Source organism: Macrobrachium rosenbergii, chromosome 42 (assembly GCF_040412425.1).
Source record: "Macrobrachium rosenbergii isolate ZJJX-2024 chromosome 42, ASM4041242v1, whole genome shotgun sequence".
Classification (NCBI taxonomy): domain Eukaryota; kingdom Metazoa; phylum Arthropoda; class Malacostraca; order Decapoda; family Palaemonidae; genus Macrobrachium; species Macrobrachium rosenbergii.
In genome coordinates, this window is record NC_089782.1 from 29,774,236 (window position 1) to 29,794,235 (window position 20,000).

At 36.0% G+C, this 20,000-nt stretch overlaps 2 protein-coding genes across 3 annotated transcripts in view; both read left to right on the forward strand.

Annotated features, from left to right (window-relative positions):
- Nucleotides 1–20,000, forward strand: part of LOC136828133 (carboxypeptidase N subunit 2-like) — an 849,326-nt gene that overhangs the window by 252,047 nt on the left and 577,279 nt on the right. The window contains exon 2 of one of the 2 annotated variants that reach the window (XM_067085940.1): nt 4,097–4,142. The gene's annotated coding sequence lies outside the window, so the exon portion shown is untranslated. Of the gene's footprint in view, nt 1–4,096; nt 4,143–20,000 lie in introns of those variants that run through there. The other variant, XM_067085943.1, reaches the window with a different exon arrangement.
- LOC136827781 (micronuclear linker histone polyprotein-like) overlaps nt 1–20,000 on the forward strand; it is a 67,411-nt gene that overhangs the window by 3,177 nt on the left and 44,234 nt on the right. The window lies entirely within an intron of this gene.

The window sequence follows — 20,000 nt, forward strand, 5'->3', positions numbered from 1 at the left end:
AAATGGCAGGCAGAGAGAGGAAATGAAAATGACGAAAGAGAGAGAGAGAGAGAGAGCTCTCTCTCGTCGACAGAAAAAAAATGTCATTCGAAGGACGGGCGATCAGTACACATCACTAAGGAAAGACATTGCCACCTTGTATAGGAAATAAAGTCAACGACCGTTTTCTTGTTCTCTCTGTTATATTGTTCCTTGCTTTGGTCACCTTTAACAGAACCTTAGTGACGAAAATATACTGCCATAAAGACAATCTGTTTGATTTTGTTCAATTGATTGACTGATTGATCTCTAAATTGGCGTCATATTTTGTTGATATTGAGATAAAATTAGGCTTTTAAAAACAGATTTTTAAAAAAGGACAGTGCTTGAAAGTAAGACAGGGATTCTATTTTACTTTTAACATTATTGAGGAAAATAAAAAAGTACCTTTTAAACTACTTGGCACTTGCAATCAAATTGGAATTTTAAGTAATATTTCACTATAAATTCTGTCAGTTTATTAGTTAGTCTGCGGTATTTTTGTAAATTTTTTTAACTTATTTATTAAAAGTGCATGTATCAAGTAAATATTTCTTATGGAAGGTCCTTTAGCCAAAAATATTTCAGCCATCGATGACCGTAATCATTGCGACGCCAGGCTGCGCAAGAAAATTAATCAATCAGTTGGGAAGGTGTGTTATCCAATAATGTTTTCACTGTCGATGACCATAATCATCGCGACGCCAGGCTGAGCAAGCAAATCAATCAGTGGAAAAATGATGTTCTTGTCTCCATTCAATGTTTATCATCCTAATTATCAGCCTCCCTTCTCATCTTTATTCGTTAGCCCACCCTCTCCTCTCTCTCTCTCTCTCTCTCTCTCTCTCTCTCTCTCTCTCTCTCTCTCTCTCTCTCTCTCTCTCTCTCGATTTTTCCCCGAAATTAATTGGCTTGTGATGGGAGAATTTTTAGGCCCCATTTTTCATTTTTTTTCTTTTTTCTTATTCGAGACGACTGACCGATTTATGACTTATTATTCAGTGGTTTTTTTTATTTTTGGATCCTTCCTGCGGTGTGCGATACGACTCTTGTAAACCTTCTCCACCTATTGCTTATGATCTCTCTCTCTCTCTCTCTCTCTCTCTCTCTCTCTCTCTCTCTCTCTCTCTCTCTCTCTCTCTCTCTCTCTCTCTGTATGTGACAAAATTTACTTCAAAGCAATATTTACTCTCCACTAGACTTAATTTTGCGTTATGATCTCTTATTTGAGAGACATATATGTTATTTTTGTAACTGATCTCTGATAATTCAATCTGTAATTTTTTTCTGTTGATTTCTCTCTCTCTCTCTCTCTCTCTCTCTTTGGGCGTAATAAATTTATTAAATCTCTCTCCGTAAACCTTCTCCACGTATTGCTTATGATCTCATATTTGAGAGATGAGTCCTCTCTCTCTCTCTCTCTCTCTCTCTCTCTCTCTCTCTCTCTGTGTGTGTGTAAACCTTCTCCATGTATTGCTTATGATCTCTTATTTGAGAGATGAGTCCTCTCTCTCTCTCTCTCTCTCTCTCTCTCTCTCTCTCTCTCTCTCTCTCTCTCTCTCTCTCTCTCTCTGCATGTATTGCTTATGATCTCTTATTTGAGAGATGAGTCCTCTCTCTCTCTCTCTCTCTCTCTCTCTCTCTCTCTCTCTCTCTCTAAACGTTCTCCACGTATATGATCTCTTATTTGACAGATGATCTCACCTTCTATTTGACAGATGAGTCTCTCTCTCTCTCTCTCTCTCTCTCTCTCTCTCTCTCTCTCTCTCTCTGTGCCAGCCAAATGCAATAAAGGGGATTCTTAATGGGTTATCAAAGGCAGCTGATGAGATTCATTTGCATATTCGGGAAGCAAAATCTTGCTGCTAATATACTCGGACGAGTTTTACGCCTGTGATTGCATTACCCAGTGTTTGCTTTATCTTTGTGAAGAACTCCTGCTTGTATCTCCTTTTACTGCCGATGATGAGTCAGTCAGGTTTTTAGGTGGGAGCCAATTGATGGTGTCTGATTCTGGGTCTTTGTTGAATGTCTGTCTCCCACCTCTCTCTCTCTCTCTCTCTATTTTTCTCTTTGGTTGCTGCTTTTAAAAAGGGTTTGTGTTTCGAGACATCTCGAAATGTGAGATGTTTTGACATTTGATATGTTTTTGGAATTTTTTGAAATTCTATAAAATATGACTTTTTTTTTTTGAAACTTTAAATTTTGAAATTTTGTGAGATTTTTTTTTTTGAAATGTGAAATTTTTTGAAATTAGAAATGTTTTGAAATTGGGGGATTTGAAATTTTTTGAAATTAGAAAAGTTTTTAATGTTTTTGAAATTAGAAATGTTTTGAATGTTTTGAAATTAGAAATGTTTTGAAAAAATTTTTGAAATTTGAAATGGTTTTAAATTTTTTGAAATTTGAAGTGTTTTGAAAAATGTTTAGAAATTTGAATTTTTTTTTTTTATTTTTTGAAATGTGAAAATTATTGAAATTTGTTCAAATTAGAAACGTTTTGAAATTTTTAAAAATTTCGAATGTTCTGAAAATTTTCGACATTTTTTTGAAATTTGAAATTTGGAGTTATGTTTTTGAAGTAGTATCTCTTTACACTCTAGATGATGAGTCAGTCAGGTTTTTAGGAAGAAGTCAATTAATGGCGTCTGATTCTGAGTCTTTGTTACATATCTTTCCCCAACCCCTCTTTCTGTTTGGTTGCTGCTTTTAAAAGGGTTTTATTCCGAGGCGTTTATTTCCATTCTTTGTGCTTCTGTTGAATTTTGTTGACTGCGCCACTTCTGCGTTTTTCCCTGTATCTAATACTTCAACAGTGAAGGTTTTATGTAATTTCTGCATATGGCTTTTCTTACCAACATTCACTTCAGGCAACCCTCCTAAGAAAAGGGTACTCTTGAATACAAACCCTTTTCTTCAACCATGAACTGCGCCATAGCCATTGTACCATGGCCTTCTAGGGTCTTGGGTTTGAATTCCCTTGCTTGAGGGTACAGTCGGGCATTTTTCCTCTTTTTTATTCACTCGCCTGTTTCATTTTCCTTCGGGGCTTCTTTATAATTTATAAATCCAACCTGACTCCACTACCCCAGTTGTTGTGGCAGGTTTATTTAGACTTTCAACGGAATTTTTGTCAATATCGTAAATACTGTTTTTTTTTTGTATTATTATTGTTTATTGATTTTGATTTTTACAATGCTGCTGTTGTTATGTCTATTTATTAGTTTTGCCACTAGTTTTATGCTGTTAATTTTAATTCCTTCTTTCTTATTTTTCTTTTTTAATAATTGATCTTTCCTTTCTGTATTTCCCATTTACCTTCTGTTACTCCTTTCTAATGAACAGCATATTCTTTGGAAGCTTGAATTTCAAGTCAATGGCCCCTGTGGTGGGCTTGTTCCATACGAATAGGGTTCATCTTCTGAATGATAATAATGATGATGAATGCAAGGACTTACTGTAATTCTGTAGTTACTCACCGTACATAGTATCTGTTGAAATGATCTTTATATATTTACTGTAAGTCTGTAGTTGACTAGTTATTTGCCTAATAGACATCTCATATATCTGTAAATTTTCTTGCAGAATTACTGTATATTTCAGATAAGTGCATTACTGCAAGGGAATACATTACTGTATATACATCACCTACAATATTGAAGAGGCTGAAGAATAAAGAGTTCAATTTATCTTAGAAATTTTGAGTTTCTTTGTAAAAGAGGCCATTTTGTTTGCTCAGAAAAACTAATGGTGATGAAATCTCTCAGACCATTGTATTGTATGTTCTCTGAGAGCTTGGAACTCCATAACTCCTTCCGTGTTCCTCGTTGTTAAAGTGCACCTATTGAACTACGGTTTATATTGTTCAGAGAAAATTGCTTTTTTTTCTCTTTTCAGTATCTGGTAAATAGGAGATTATACATTACAGTCTACATATGCGGGTAAATGAGGGAATATATATTATTCATTTGTTATTGTTGTTGGAATATTACACATTATTCATTGGTTATTCTTAAGAATAGACATGAAATGTTTGGTGTTGGCGCTTTTAAATAACAAGCGTTATTTTTCTCTGCAGGTACTCATTATTGGAGATGTCATGTGCTTGAGAAAGGAGGACAAAGGTATTGTGATTGTGTTTTCTAGTTGCACAGTATTTCGATATATATATATGTGTATATATATATATATATATATATATATATATATATATATATATATATATACATATATATGTACATATGTATATATATTTTATTTATTTATATATATATATATATATATATATATATATATATATATATATATATATATATATATATATATATATATATATATATATATATATATATATATATATATATATATATACGTATGTGTGTGTGTTGTTGCTTGCATGTGATAGGTTATTTTCAGCAGAGGGGCCAAAAGCTCCCGCAGAGTTGAAAGAGCACAGAAATGACTTCTATTTTTCTTAGATACCGAAAGTTGCTGTTGTAATATATATGGTAATCGAAATTCCCTCTCATTCCCTATACTCTGTCCCCCTCCCCTTCCCCCCCCCTCCCCTCCCTCTCCCCTTCCCTCCTCCTCCTCCTCCTCCTCCTCCTCCTCCTCCTCCTCCTCCTCCTCCTCCTCCTCCCATACACCCGAAGGAATCTCGTTTTTCTTTTCACATCTGTTCTTCACTTTTCCTTCCCCACCATCCCCTTATCCCCTCCCCCTTCCCCCTACCCCCTACCCACACCTCAATCTCTTCTTTATTTCGTCTATATGGCCTCCTTTTTGAAGGCTTATTTTTCTCAATATCTGCGGGAAATACTCTTCCATACGGGAGATTGATTTTATAGTATGTATACAGTATATACTGTATATATATATATATATATATATATATATATATATATATATATATATATATATAGTTTATATATATAGATATATAATTTATTTATATATATATATATTATATATATTTATATATATATATATATATATAAATATATATGATATACATATTTTCTATAAATCAATTAAAGGAAACCCCTCATCCTCTCTCTCTCTCTCTCTCTCTCTCTCTCTCTCTCTCTCTCTCTCTCTCTCTCTCTCTCTCTCTGTCCACGCAAATGTAAATCATAAACTCTATAAGTGTCACGCGACAATCCACTATCAAATTATATTTGTAAAGCCAAATTTGCCATAACGTAAGGGAATATTTTCGCCACCATAGAATCTATGGTCGAAGACAATTTGTCGTCCTTATGGTAATGGTGAAACTTACAGGTTTGTCTTTCAGTTTAATGATAGGAAATTAGTGAGCGCTCGCTCCTTGTTTAAAAATCTGTATACAGTACCTATATTTGCAGGTATGCAGTTTAATCTGTATGTGTCATACATGTGTCTGAAATATACGACAAATATTACAATTCTGTATACAATACCTGTATTAGTAGGTATGCGATTTAATCTGTATGCGTCATACATGTATCTAAGTATACGACAAATATTATGATTCTGTATACAGTATATGCATTTGTAGGTATACGTTGTTCTGAATCTGTGGGCATGCGCTTTCATTTGCATATACATACATGTATCTACTGTATGTATACGACAAATATGATTCTGTATACAGTATATGTATTTATAGGTATACATTGTTCTGAATCTTTGGGCATGATCATTAATTTCCCCGTTGGGGGGTTACTGCCGTCAGTGCACCTCACAGGGTGCACTGTAGGCATTACTAAATGTTCTTTGCAGCGTCCCTTCCATGGCCCCTAGCTGCAACCCCTTTCATTCCTTTTACTGTACCTCCGTTCATATTCTCGTTCCTTCCATCTTGCTATCCACTCTCTCCTAACAGTTATTTCATGGTGCAGCTGCGAGGTTCTCCTCCTGTTACACCTTTCAAACCTCCTTACTTTCAATTTTCTTTCCACTGCTGAATGACCTCATAGGTCCCAGTGCTTGGCCTTTGGCCTAAACTCGATATTCCATTCCATGAAAATTAATTTGCGCATAGCTTACATGGGTCCAATAAGTATATGACAGATAGATGGATAAGTAGTTAATGAATTATGTATTCTATGAATTTATGCACCATACCATTTAAAAAAATGACAGATGTTTAACGCCTGTCATTAACAGATGTTTTCATCTGACTGATACACGAATTGCGATTGAGGCCTTTCCAAAGCGTCATCGTGCATCTTTCTCATCGGCAAACCTCTGTAAATTCAGTCGGTGTACGGGTCTGATAGCGGCTTGAAAATCCCCCTTCCCTTCCCCACCCGTTCCCTTCCCTTCCCCTTCCCCCTCCCCAATCAAATTCCAGTCGACAATTAATGCAAATGTCGCGCCATTGCGGTTCATTTTACATTTCCATTTTGCCAATACAGGGAAAAAAATTGGCTTTAATGGCGACAGTTTTTGGAGAATTGCCATTGGCAGTTATTAGGCAAAACAGCAGGCTACATTTTTGTGCCCTGGGGTGAGGGGGGGGCGCCCATGTTGGTGGTGGGTAGAGGAAGGGGAGGATTGGGTATTGGGGGTAGGGGAGGGAGGGGAGGGGGGGAATGATTTGGTATGCCCGGCAGACAGGGTTTTAATGCCCCTTTTTTTTGTATTTTGGTGGATTCTGTGTAACACTGTTTGTCGAGTTTGAGCGTCAAGGACGACTCTCTGTTGAAGCTTGTAAATTATTTTTATTGTTTTTTTGATGAAGGTTGTAGTTTATATATACATACATTATATTTATATATATATATATATATATATATATATATATTGCTAAAAGGACCTCATTCAAACTGGATGGTATCTAATGGAGTATTTATTCAGAATAAGTTACAAGCTTTCTTGGACAAACAGTCCACAATATCAAGTATCCGGCACACCATCCAGTTTGAATAAGGTCCTTTTAGTAATTCTACTAATGCACAGAGCAACTGTGTATGTGATAAAGTTAATATATATATATATATATCTATTCCTCACATTTTCTCTTAACATTTAATTCATTTAGTATTTTCATGCATATGTATATAGACTCCCAACACTTCCATGCCAGATGGTTGAGAACTTTTGTTGAACTGATCAGTCACATAATTTATATATAGGGTTAGTGTTAATCATCTTAATTTTGCATTCATATCTCCTCAAAATGGATACATTTCCTGTATTAACCCCTTGAGAGAGAGAGAGAGAGAGAGAGAGAGAGAGAGAGAGAGAGAGAGAAACAAAGCGAAAATACCCATCAATCATGGACCATGCCAAGCATGAGCAAACCTCTGTAATTGCGCCGGTGTACTGTGATATATCAGTGTGAAACCCCCCCCCTTCCTCTTTTTCCTCCCCCATACCCCCTACCCCCCTACCCCCTTAATCAAATTCCAGTCGACAATTAATGCAAATGAGACGCCATTGCGGTTCATATTCCATTTCCATTTTGCCAATAGTGGAGGGAAAAAAAGTGGCTTTAATGGGGACAATTTTGCTGAACTGGCGTTCGACAGTTATTAGGCAAAACAGCTGTTACATGTTTTACCTGGTGGTGGAGTGGGAGGAGGGGGGGGTTGACAAAAGGGGTTGTGGGTCACGCTGACGTTTTGGCTCGTTATAGTTTTGCCCGTTAAATGTTCGTTGTTTGCTGGGAATGAGTTTGAGGAATATGCATATATAAATATATCAAATTTAAGGGAGCTCATAGAAGCTCCAAAATGTGGAAAAATAAAGGCTATATTTCAGAGACCAAACTGTCTCTCTCCTCAGGCAAATAGTGTTCTCCCTTATATTTCATGGAATTTTGTTTTAATAGAAAATATTTCACAGTCATATATATATACTGTATATATGTATATATAATATATATATATATATATATATATATATATATATATATATATATATATATATATATATATATATATATATATATATATATATATATATATATATATATATATATATATATATATATATATATATATATATGCTGTAAATATAATAAAGTTTCGTGATAATCTCTATATTTTTTCTGTGTGTAACACCACAGTACGCCAAACTTTTGTTAATCGCCTTTATGTTTAATGACCTTTTACTCTGATTAATCTGCGTAAAGTTAGTTTCAAGCTAGGATGCTTATTTTGGTGTTGCTTGAATCTTGAATATATTCACATCATCGGGAAGCCTTCAGAAAGTAGAATAAAAATAGAAATAAAAACAAGAAGTTGAAGTTAATAAAAAAATAAAGATTTTCAACTTTGTCGTAAATAAATATTCCCAACAACAAAGTTTCCTCTTACTGTACCTCCTTTCATATTCTCTTTCTTCCATCTTACTTTCCTCAACCCTCTCCTAACAATAGATTCATAGTGCAACTGCTTTGAGGTTTTCCTCCTGTTACACCTTTCAAACTTTTACTGTCAATTTCCGTTTCAGCGCTGAATGACCTCGTAGGTCCCAGCGCTTGGCCTTTGACCTACATTCTATATTCAATTCAATTCAATTCAACAGCAAAGTGAAAAGATATAGGATTTCATTTTGGAATGTACTGTACAAAGCTACAATAAACTGGTTGTCCAATAATATATATTAGTTGTTATTTATGCCAGCTGTTGGTCAGTATAGCGTAATAATTTGTCTGTGCAAAGTTATATTTTATAATAGGATACGATATTTGTTATTTTTAAATAGAACAATTTTACTTTATTGTGATATGTTCTTATGACAACAGAGATTTCTTTCAACAGCGGGTTTTGGTATAGAAAGAGCTCTTTTAAACATCCGTTAGTCTTACATTATATCCTTTGTCAAGTGGGCGTGGTCTTTTTGTGTCTTTATGACTGTTTCATTTATATAGGGGTCCTAGATTTATTGTGTCTTTATAGACTTTTCCTTTCTCAAGTCGTCTTGGTTGTATTATTTCTTTAAAGCTGATTCCTTTATCAAGTGGTCTTAGATTTATTGTCTTTAAAGCTGTTTCCTTTATCAAGAGTTCTTAGATTTATTGTGTCTTTAAAGCTGTTCCCTTTATCAAGTGGTCTTAGATTTATTGTCTCTTTAAAGCTGTATCCTTTATCAAGTGGTCTTACATTTATTGTGTCTTTAAAGATGTTTCCTTTATCAAGTAGTCTTGGTTGTATTATTTCTTTAAAGCTGATTCCTTTATCAAGTGGTCTTAGATGTGTTGAGTCTTCAAATCTGTTCCCTTTATCAAGCTGTCTTAGTTTTATTGTGTCTTTATAGATGTTTCCTTTATCAAGTGCTCTTGGTTTTACTGTGTCTTTATAGACTTTCCTTTATCAAGTGGTCTTGGTTATATTGTGATTCTATTGCTGTTTCCTTTATCAAGTGGTCTTAGATATATTGTGTCTTTATAGCTGTTTCGTTTATCCAGTGTTCTTAGATTTATTGTGTTTTTATAGCTGTTTCCTTTATCAAATGATCTTGGATTTATTGTCTCTTTATTGCCATTTTTCTTATCAAGTGGTCTTGGTTTTGTTGTGCGTCTTTAAAGCTGTTTCCTTTATCAAGTAGTCTTAGATTTCTTGTTGTGTCTTCATGGGTGTTTCCTTTATCAAGTGGTCTTGGTTTTTTTTCTTTAAAGCTGTTTCCTTTATCAAGTGGTCTTTGATTTATTGTGTCTTTAAAGCTGTTTCCGTTATCAAGTGGTCTTGGTTTTGCTGTGTCTTTAAAACTGTTTCCTCAATCGAGTGGTCTTGTATTTATTGTTTGTCTCTTTGGGGCTGTTTCCTTGTTCTTCTGCAACTTTAGGAAGGTCATGTCTCTCTCTCTCTCTCTCTCTCTCTCTCTCTCTCTCTCTCTCTCTCTCTCTCTCTCCGTTTCGACGTTTGCATTCGCGTCCATTACCGGTTATCACACTTTCTCTGTCACCCTTTCTCTCTTATCTCATGACACATGCATCTCTCTCTCTCTCTCTCTCTCTCTCTCTCTCTCTCTCTCTCTCTCTCTCTCTCTCCTTTCACCCTGGAGTGGCAGCCAGCCACACCTTCTTTCTTTTCCTTCCGGCTCCGTCTTCGCACTTCCTTCCGCGCCTTCGATGGGAGATTGAGGGAGGAGGAGGAGGAGGAAGAAGAAGAGTCTTCTTCATTCTCTTATTCCTCTTTCTTTTCCTCCTTCTCCTCTTCCTCCTCCTCCTCCTCCTCCTCCTCCTCCTCCTCATTGTATTTTTTTCATTCTCTTACCAGACTTATCTTTCCATCCGGAAGAGAGGAAATTATCTTCTCCTCTTTCTCTTTCTTTTCATCCTCCTCCTCCTCCTCCTCCTCCTCCTCCTCCATCCTATCTCTTCCTCTTGTTACCTGAATTATCTTAGCGTTCGGCGGTGGGATAGGAAGAGGAAGTTACCTCCTCCGTCTCATCTTCCTCCTCCTCCCTGTTCCCAGCCCCCTTCCTCCCCCTCCTCCTGCATCTTTTCCTCCTCTCCTTCTCATCTTGTTTGACAGGAGGGCCACGCTTAACTGCGCCCAATTTTCAGTGTCTGCATATTAATTAGTGCGGGGTCCCCCGCCTTTCTTCAGACTTTCAAAATATCGGGGCTGAGTTGGGAGAGAGAGAGAGAGAGAGAGAGAGAGAGAGAGAGAGAGAGAGAGAGAGAAAGAGAGAGGTGGGAGTAGGAGGAGGGAGGGCGGGGAAGGGTAAGGGAAGGGTATAGGGGGAGAGAGTTCTTAGCCTCTTTGACACCGTCTTTAATATTATATATATAAAAGTTACCAAACTCATTTTGAAGCAAAAGCTTTTTATTTGTTTATCTCTTTATTTATTTATGGGCATTACTTAAGATTCTTTGCAGCGTGCCTTCCTTTCGTTCCTTTTACTGTACCTCCTTTCATATTCTCTTTCTTCCATCCTACTTTCCTCAGCCCTCTCCTAACAATTGATTAACTGAGAGGTTTTCCTCCTGTTACCTTTTTACTGTCAATTTCCGTTTCAGCGCTGAATGACCTCATAGCCTAAATTCTTTTCATTTCAATTCTGTTTATTTATTTATTTTGGTGTTGATTTTGATGATGTTTTTGGGACATTTCCTTTTGATTGTATACATAATTGTATGATTATATTTATGAATATCAATTATAGTCATGTATGAAACATTGTACGCGTCTGGTTATGAATACTTGAACTAAATTCTGGCACTTGTATACAATGCTATGCATATGTATACATCTGGATACATTTCAGTGCGCAGACACAGTGTTCCTGATTCTCTCTCTCTCTCTCTCTCTCTCTAAATAGGTCATGAAGTTATCCATTGTGTTCCGTATTATCAAATTCTTGACGATCTGGTGATCATCCCAAAGCCTGTAGTAGAGGGAAAGAAGTAAATTCTCTTTAAGATACAATAAGACTTCGTTCATGATTCCTACTGAGAAACTATAAACGTAGCCAAGTAGTCATGGTTTAATTATCGTGCTGTGGCACCCTACCGTTAAAAGAAATCTGCTCACTATCGCGTTGCAGCAACCTACCGTTAAGTAATCGGACGCACCGTTGACACGTAGGTTGCGAGGCCACGATAATGTAAGTTTCATTCTCACTGGGGGCAAATATAGTGAGAGAGTAGTTTTAGTACACTGTATTATAGAACCAGGTATTATAGGCCAGTGGCTGCTATGAAGAATATTTTGAAATATGACAACAAGCGAGACCTGTATTCATTAATTATATCTTCATCCCCTTCGAATTTGCAGTTGATCCCGGCTTTGCGAGTCGCAATTTGCAACAGTTTGCAGCGCAGGTTAGAATTAAGCCCTGGGCAATATTGAGCAATAAGAGCATTTAAGCCAAGATAGTGAATGTGTTATTATTTTTTTTTATTTTATGTATTCTGTTATATTCTTTATTTTTATATATATATATTTTTTTATTTTAATCAGGTGATGGTTCATACCATTTCTACTTATCAGATCTTGAGGCGACATGTGTTGAAAACAAGCAGTCTCTCTCTCTCTCTCTCTCTCTCTCTCTCTCTCTCTCTCTCTCTCTCTCTCTCTCTCTCAATAAGGTTATAGAAATTGAACGGTAATTTAAAAAAAAAGTTTAAAAACAAGCCATCTCTCTCTCTCTCTCTCTCTCTCTCTCTCTCTCTCTCTCTCTCTCTCTCTCTCTCTCTCTCTCTCTCTCTCTTTCAATAATGTTATGGATAGGCTATCGAACGGTAATCTGTAAGCCCAAATTTTGGCGAAACGAAAAGATAAAAAAAAAAAAATTTTAAAACAAGCCATTGCTCTCTCTCTCTCTCTCTCTCTCTCTCTCTCTCTCTCTCTCTCTCTCTCTCTCTCTCTCTCTCTCTCTCTCTCTCTCAATAAGGTTATAGGTATTGAACAGTAATCTGTCAGCGCGAATTTTAGCGCAGCGATTTAAAAAAAAAAATAATTTTTATCATTCTAAAGTGACAAAAAGGGAATTGGTTTCTACCTGAAAAGAGACATTTTGAGTTATTTACACAACCGAAATTAAACTCAGGTAAACAAGAATTGCAAATATATTGGATTTTAGAAATGTATTTTTCTAAAGTGGCTCCCGGAATTAAAAAAAAAACTACGATTTTAATTGTATCAATTTTTTAGTGACTCCTGAGAAATATAAAAAAATACGAGTTGAATTTTATGAATTTAAATTTTTTTACAGTGGGTTCCAGGAAATAAAAAAACTATGATTTGAATTAAATTTATTTTTTTACAGTGGCTCTCGGGAAATAAAAAATGTAAAAAACTACGATTTGAGTTTTATAAATTTCATTTTTTCTTGTACATTGGCTCCCGTGAATTAAAAAAAAAACTACGATTTGAATTTTATAAATCTGATTTTTTTACAGTGCCTCTCGGGGAATAACAGAAAATAAAAAACTGTGATTTTAATTATTTTAATTTTTTATACAGTGTCTTCTGGGAATTACAAAAACTACGATTTGAAGTTTATAAAATGATTTTTCATCAGTGAATTGAACTCCGGCCTACGATTTGAAATAAAAAAAGCAAAAAGCAAAAAAACTATTTTAATTAATTTAATTTTTTTGCACTTGCTCCCGGGAATTTAAAAAAAACTGCGATTTGAAGTTTATATATCTATTTTTTTACAGTGGCTCCCGGGAAATAAAAACAAATAAAAAACTGTGATTTAAATTCATTTAATTTAAATGTACAGTGAAGCCGGGAATTTAAAAAAAAATACGATTTGAATTTCATAAATGTAATTTTTTACAGTTGCTCCCTGGAAAAAAAGTAAAAAAATACTATTTTCAGTAATTTAATTTTTTTGTACAGTGGCTCACGGGAATTAAAAAAAAACTACGATTTTAATTTTATAAGTCTAGTTTTTTTACAGTGGCTCCCTGGAAAAAAATAGTAAAAAAATACAATTTTAATTAATATAATTTTTTTGTACTGGCTCCCGGAAATTAAAAAAAAACTGCGATTTGAATTTTATAAGTCTAGTTTTTGTACAGTGGCTCCCTGGAAAAAAATTTAAAAATTCTGTTTTAATCAAATTAATTTTTTTGTACAGTGGCTCAGAGAAATAAAAAAAAAAAACTACGATTTAAATTCTATATAAATCTAATTTTTTTTTTTACATTAGCTCCCGGGAAATAAAGAAGTAAAAAAAAAATTCTGTTTTAATTCATCCGCAATGAGGCATTTATCGCGGTATTGAGAGTTATGGTATTGTTAAAATAAAAAAAAATTAATTCCCCCAAGTGTATTTTCACTGACCTTTGGCCGAATAAGAATGGTAAATATATTTCGGATTTCAGAAATGTACATTTCTTTTTTTTTTTGGATAGTGGCTCCCGGGAAATTACAAAAAAAATAAACAAATAATTACGAGTCGAATGAATCTGTAATGAGACGTATTTATCGCGGTAATGAAAATCATGATGTTGAAATAAAAAAAAGTAATTCCCCCAAATGTAATTTTACTGACTTTTGACGACCATGGGGGCGGGGGGGCGTTAGGGGTAGGGATAGTGAGGGAGACTAATGATCGTAATTATCCCGTAATCATCGGCATTTATTAGTACGTGTAATGAATAACCTTCCCCGAACGCGTAGCTAATTACCGTTATTCTCTAAGCGTGAAATCTCTATCGTCCCCGAGCGGATTAATTAGTCATTACAAGAATTTAGGATTTCTGGAGATTTTTTTTTTTACTAATTTTTGAGAGGGATTTATCAAGTCGAAATTTGTAGTGAGACGTTGCTGATCGTGTGATTAAATTGTTAATTGGTCGTAATAATGATTTTGATTTCGAAATAGGTCAGGTGTCATTAATAACGAAGAACAAGTAAAAAGTGCGCCGAGGTTTCTTCGGCGCAATCGAGTTTTCTGTACAGCTTATAATCAAGGTCGCCGAAAACAGATCTAACTGTCGGTGGTCTCGGTATGATGCTGTATGAGCCGCGGCCCGTGAAACTTTAACCACGGCCCGGTGGTGGCCTATCCTATATCGTTGCCAGAAGCACGATTATGGCTAACTTCAACCTTAAATAAAATTAAAACTACTGTGGCTAGAGGGCTGCAATTTGGTATGTTTGATGATTGGAGACTGGATGATCAACATACCAATTTGCAGCCCTCTAGCCTCAGTGGTTTTTAAGATCTGAGGGCGGACAGTAAAAAGTGCGGACTGACAGACAAAGCCGGCACAATAGTTTTCTTGTACAGAAAACTAAAAAGTTTTTTTTGATTGAATGAATAATAAATAGATTCGGAAGTGAACATGAGAAGGTGTCTCGAGTGATATAATTAGCACAAGATGGTGTTTCGGATCTATGAATAAGCTAAGAATTAATGTTTGCAGGTTTACAACTAAGAAGCAAATAAGTTGTTTAGTTTATGAATGAATAGAATATTGTTGATATGAAATTAAATACGTTTTAGTTTTGTGTTAAACTAATATTTTGTGGTTTTAGAAATAAAGTGAAGTACTGTTAGGCAGTTATCCATGCGTAAGAGTTAATTTAATATCTTTCCTTCTTTTTGAGGATAAAAGCTCATTATCATAATGAGCAATGAAGCCTAACTGACAGATGTAATTAATTATTAATAATTAGCTTTCAAGACTTTTGATAGGATGTTGATAAATCAGTCTTATATTCTTAAATATGAAAAAAGAAAACTATTGTGCCGGCTTTGTCTGTCCGTCCGCATTTTATTCTGTCCGCACTTTTTCTGTCCGCCCTCAGATCTTAAAAACTACTAAGGCTAGAGGGCTGCAAATTGATATGTTGATCATCCACCCTCCAATCTTCAAACATACAAAATTGCAGCCCTCTAGCCTTTGTATTTTTTTTTATTTTATTCAAGGTTAGATTTAGTCATAATCGTGCGTTTGGCAACGATATAGGCCTGGCCACCACAGGGCTGTGGTTAAAGTATCATGGGCCGCAGCTCATACAGCATTATACCGAGACCACCGAAAGCTAGATCTGTTTTCAGTGGCCTTGATTATACGCTGTACAGAGAATTCGATTGCGCATTTTTTACTTGTTCTTTTTCCCATAGTATGATTCATCGCTTTGAAATTAATACACCTCTCTCTCTCTCTCTCTCTCTCTCTCTCTCTCTCTCTCTCTCTCTCTCTCTCTCTCTCCCCAACCTATAAATAGGATGTTCTCGCGTTCTTTTTCATGATACAGTTACGTGATCTTTAAGACAATACCTTTGTCAGGACAAGGGAAGAATTTTCCCGGGATTTTGGAGAACACGTCTTTGACAGGTTTCTTTCTTTCATCTGGTTCTCAGCAGATGAGCCGTCATCGGTGGATCCCCCTCCCCTTCCCCCTCCCATCTCCCCCTTCCCCTCCCCTTCTTTGTCTTCCATCTCTTCTCCCTTTCCCCCCTCACTTTCCCTCTCCCTCCTTTCGTCTCATACTTGTTTTCTCTAGATGAGCCATTGGTGGATTCTGTCCTCCTCTCCCCTTCCCCTGTCCACCCCCTCCCCTCACCCCTCTCCCTTCCCGTCCCCTCCACCTCTTCCCCTCCCCTACCTTCATCATCATTTCCCGTCCCCTCCCCTCGCTCTTCCCCCTCCTCTCCACCTCCTTCTTTCTCACTTCCCCTCTCCTTCCCCTCCTCTGCTCATCTTTGTCACCACCCCTCCCCTCCCCCTCCTTCCCCTCCCCTACCTTTCTCATCTCCCTCTTCATCCCTCTCCCTCCCCTCTCTTGACCCTCCTGTCCCCCCCTCCCCTCTCCCCTATCCCCCTCCCCTTCCTCCCCTCTCCCTATCCCTCCCTTCCCTCCCCTCCCCTCCCCCTTACACTCCAAGTCCCTCCAAATCTCCTCTCCCCTTCTCTCTTTTGACTGACAGGTCCTTTTTAATCGTCATCTGCTCTTTGACAGGTTTTTTTCGACTTGTAATATTTCCGTAATGTTTCCATTGACAGCGGAGAGGTTTTTTTTCCCCCCCGATGTACCAAAGGAACTTTTTTCCTTCCACGAGAATTCTAAGATAGATGGGTTATGGATATGTATTGTTTAGCTGACAGGCGTCTCTCTCTCTCTCTCTCTCTCTCTCTCTCTCTCTCTCTCTCTCTCTCTCTCTCTAAGATAGGAGGGGTATGGATAATGTATTGTTTAGTTGACAGGCCTCTCTTCCACACAAGCTCCATCTCTCTCTCTCTCTCTCTCTCTCTCTCTCTCTCTCTCTCTCTCTCTCTCTCTCTCTGAGTCTATATTAAGTACCATATCACGCTTGAATAGAGATACATATATATATATATATATATATATATATATATATATATATATATATATATATATATATATATATATATATATATATATATATATATATTTATATATATATGTTATACATATATGTATATATATGTATACATATACTGTATATATACATACACATACGGACATATATAAATACACAGGAATGTTTATCAATCCACCATAGATGTTATCAAGCGTTCCTAGACGAATATTGAATATTGGGCGTATTAGTATGAATAATAACATCTGCGCCCATTGGCAAGAACTGAAAAAGATAAAAGTAAATATCACATAGAAAACAGAGAAAACATTCACCTCGCACTCGCAAAACCTTCAGGCAAAACGGAGAAAACATTCTCTCCATAATTAGCAAAAGCCTTCCTCAGGAGAGGTGATAATCCATAATGATGCTTCACGCGTCATATCCTCGCCTTGAAAAGACTCAGCTGGCGACATCTGTCGGAACGCAGGTAAAAAAAAAAAAACTCTTAACACCTGGCTAATCACAAAAAAAAAAAAAAATAGAACTAAGAAGCTTATCAAAGGAATTGGAATATCGGAAATTTATATATGTATAGAGTTATTTTTTTTTTTTTTTTTTTTTTTTTTACTTTTTGATCACCGTTGATGCTTTGTCGAGGATGGTGACGTTCGTAGAAAATGGATGTCGAACTTCGTTCTTTACTTTGATCATAATTTTTCTTTATTATCATTTGTTGGTTGCGGCTTGATTAGGCGTCTGTGTGTGTGTTTATACGCATTGTGTATGTGGTATGTGTATATATATACATATGTGCGTGTGTGTATATGATATTGGTAGAAATAATCAACACACAATCACGTGTGGAACAGAAATAAATTTCTGACTCACACCAGGATCCCTTGCCCAGGTAATTCCTTGTGTGCAGTGGCACCCAGGTTCCAGCTTCTTTTATGACTTGCATGGCATAGTGGGCAGCGCCCTTGCCTTTCAATTGAAAGACCTGGGTTCGATCCTGATGTGAGTCAGAGATATATACATATGTATATATAAATATATATATGTATATATATAATTATATAAATATTATGTATATATATATATATATATATATATATATATATATATATATATATATATATATATATATATATATATATATATATATATATATATATATATATATATTGCAGTAAGGGCTTACTGGTTTTAGGGAAGGGATGAATCTCGTACCCAGAGCCTTCACAGCCAATTTATTCATTGCAATCAAACCGGAAAATCAAGACAGCAAAATTGGGAACTACGCAAATGAGTATTATATTTCATTGTATATTTTATCTTGCGTTGCCATCCGGCGATCACATTCCATTTTCGATTGGGTCCAGAACCTCCTCCCCACCCCATCCCCTTCCCCTCCCCCCAGTCCATAGGAAATCAGGAATCCTCCATCGATATGCCATTTGATATTATTTGAATGAAATGGAAATATCGTGTGATATGGAAATTGAGAAAATAAAAAGTGCGGCTGCATTTAAACGGTCCGTATTTTTTTTTTTCAAAAAAAAAAAAGGATTTTTATTGATGTTTGGCAATTTTTGGGTACCGACATTATAGAAATGTATTTTTTATATTGCTTTTTTTGCTTATTTATTTACTTTATATATATATATATATATATATATATATATATATATATATATATATATATATATATATATATATATATTCATATATTTATTTATTATCATTTTATTATTATTAACTGAAATCTGCTATTAAATAAATATGTTGTTAAGATGCCTCCTCTGTGATATCTCTCTCTCTCTCTCTCTCTCTCTCTCTCTCTCTCTCTCTCTCTCTCTCTCTCTCTCTCTCTCTCCATGTACTCTTATTATTCTGACTCTTATTATTCTGCACACACACACACACACACACACACACACACACACACACATATATATATATATATATATATATATATATATATATATATATATATATATATATATATATATATAAAATATTGTTTATTCCATAACAATAGGTTTGTCAAATTCAAATAACAAAGTAGATATGAGTAAGTCTCTCAGTCTCTCTCTCTCTCTCTCTCTCTCTCTCTCTCTCTCTCTCTCTCTCTCTCTCTCTCTCTCTCTCAAAACCCTGATTTTTTCCATTAATTATATAACATGCCACCTAATGTTATATACAAGCGGGAATCATAATACATATTGCCTGTTCAAATAATAGAGCTTCATAATACTTATTACACGGATATATGCTAGGTTCCAGGGAGGCCTGGAAAAGCTGGAATGTCAGATATTTGCCGCTAAAATACGCTCTTTTCCAGTCTGTGCAGTGTGTGTGAGTGTTTATTTTTGTGTAGTATCTCTTGCGTATGTGTGTGTGTGCGTATATTGGAATGCAATGTATGTGAACTTTGTGTACTAACATAGGCTTCAGATATTGCATGTATGTATATGTATATATATATATATATATATATATATATATATATATATATATATATATATATATATATATGTGTGTGTGTGTGTGTGTGTGTGTGTGTATGTATATATATATACTTACTGTATTGCTACTTAGGCAACAGTTCCGTATGAAATCGAAGGTGGGCGTAACGTAACGCGTTCCATTAGTAGAGGATCCGCCACCAATCACGTATTCGGGAGCGGGTGTTCCCTGATTAGAGACCCAATCACAAAGCCTGTAATTGCGTGACCTCGGCCTATTCGCCTGTTAACGAAGTGTTGTCAATTTCACTCCAGACTGTGATGCATTCTGTCGGATTTCTCAGCCTGACATGATCTGACCTGACCTTGTCTGGGACCCCGACTGTGATGTATTCTATCGGGTATCTTGACCTGACCTGACCTTGACTGCGACCCCCGACTGTGATGTATTGTGTCGGATTTCTTGACCTGACCTGATCTGACCTTGAGTGGGACCCACGACTGTGATATATTCTATCGGATATCTTGACCTGACCTGATCTTGAGTGGGACCCACGAGGTAATATATTCTATCGGATATCTTGACCTGACCTGACCCTGACTGGAACCTACAACTGCGATGTATATTCTATCGGATTTCTTGACCTAACCTGACCCTGACTGGGACCCCGACTGTTACGTATTCCAGCGGATATCTCGACCTGACTTGACGTGTCCTGACCTGACCTGATTTGATCTTGACGGTGTCGTATTCTGGCGGATTTCTGGACCTAACCTGACCTG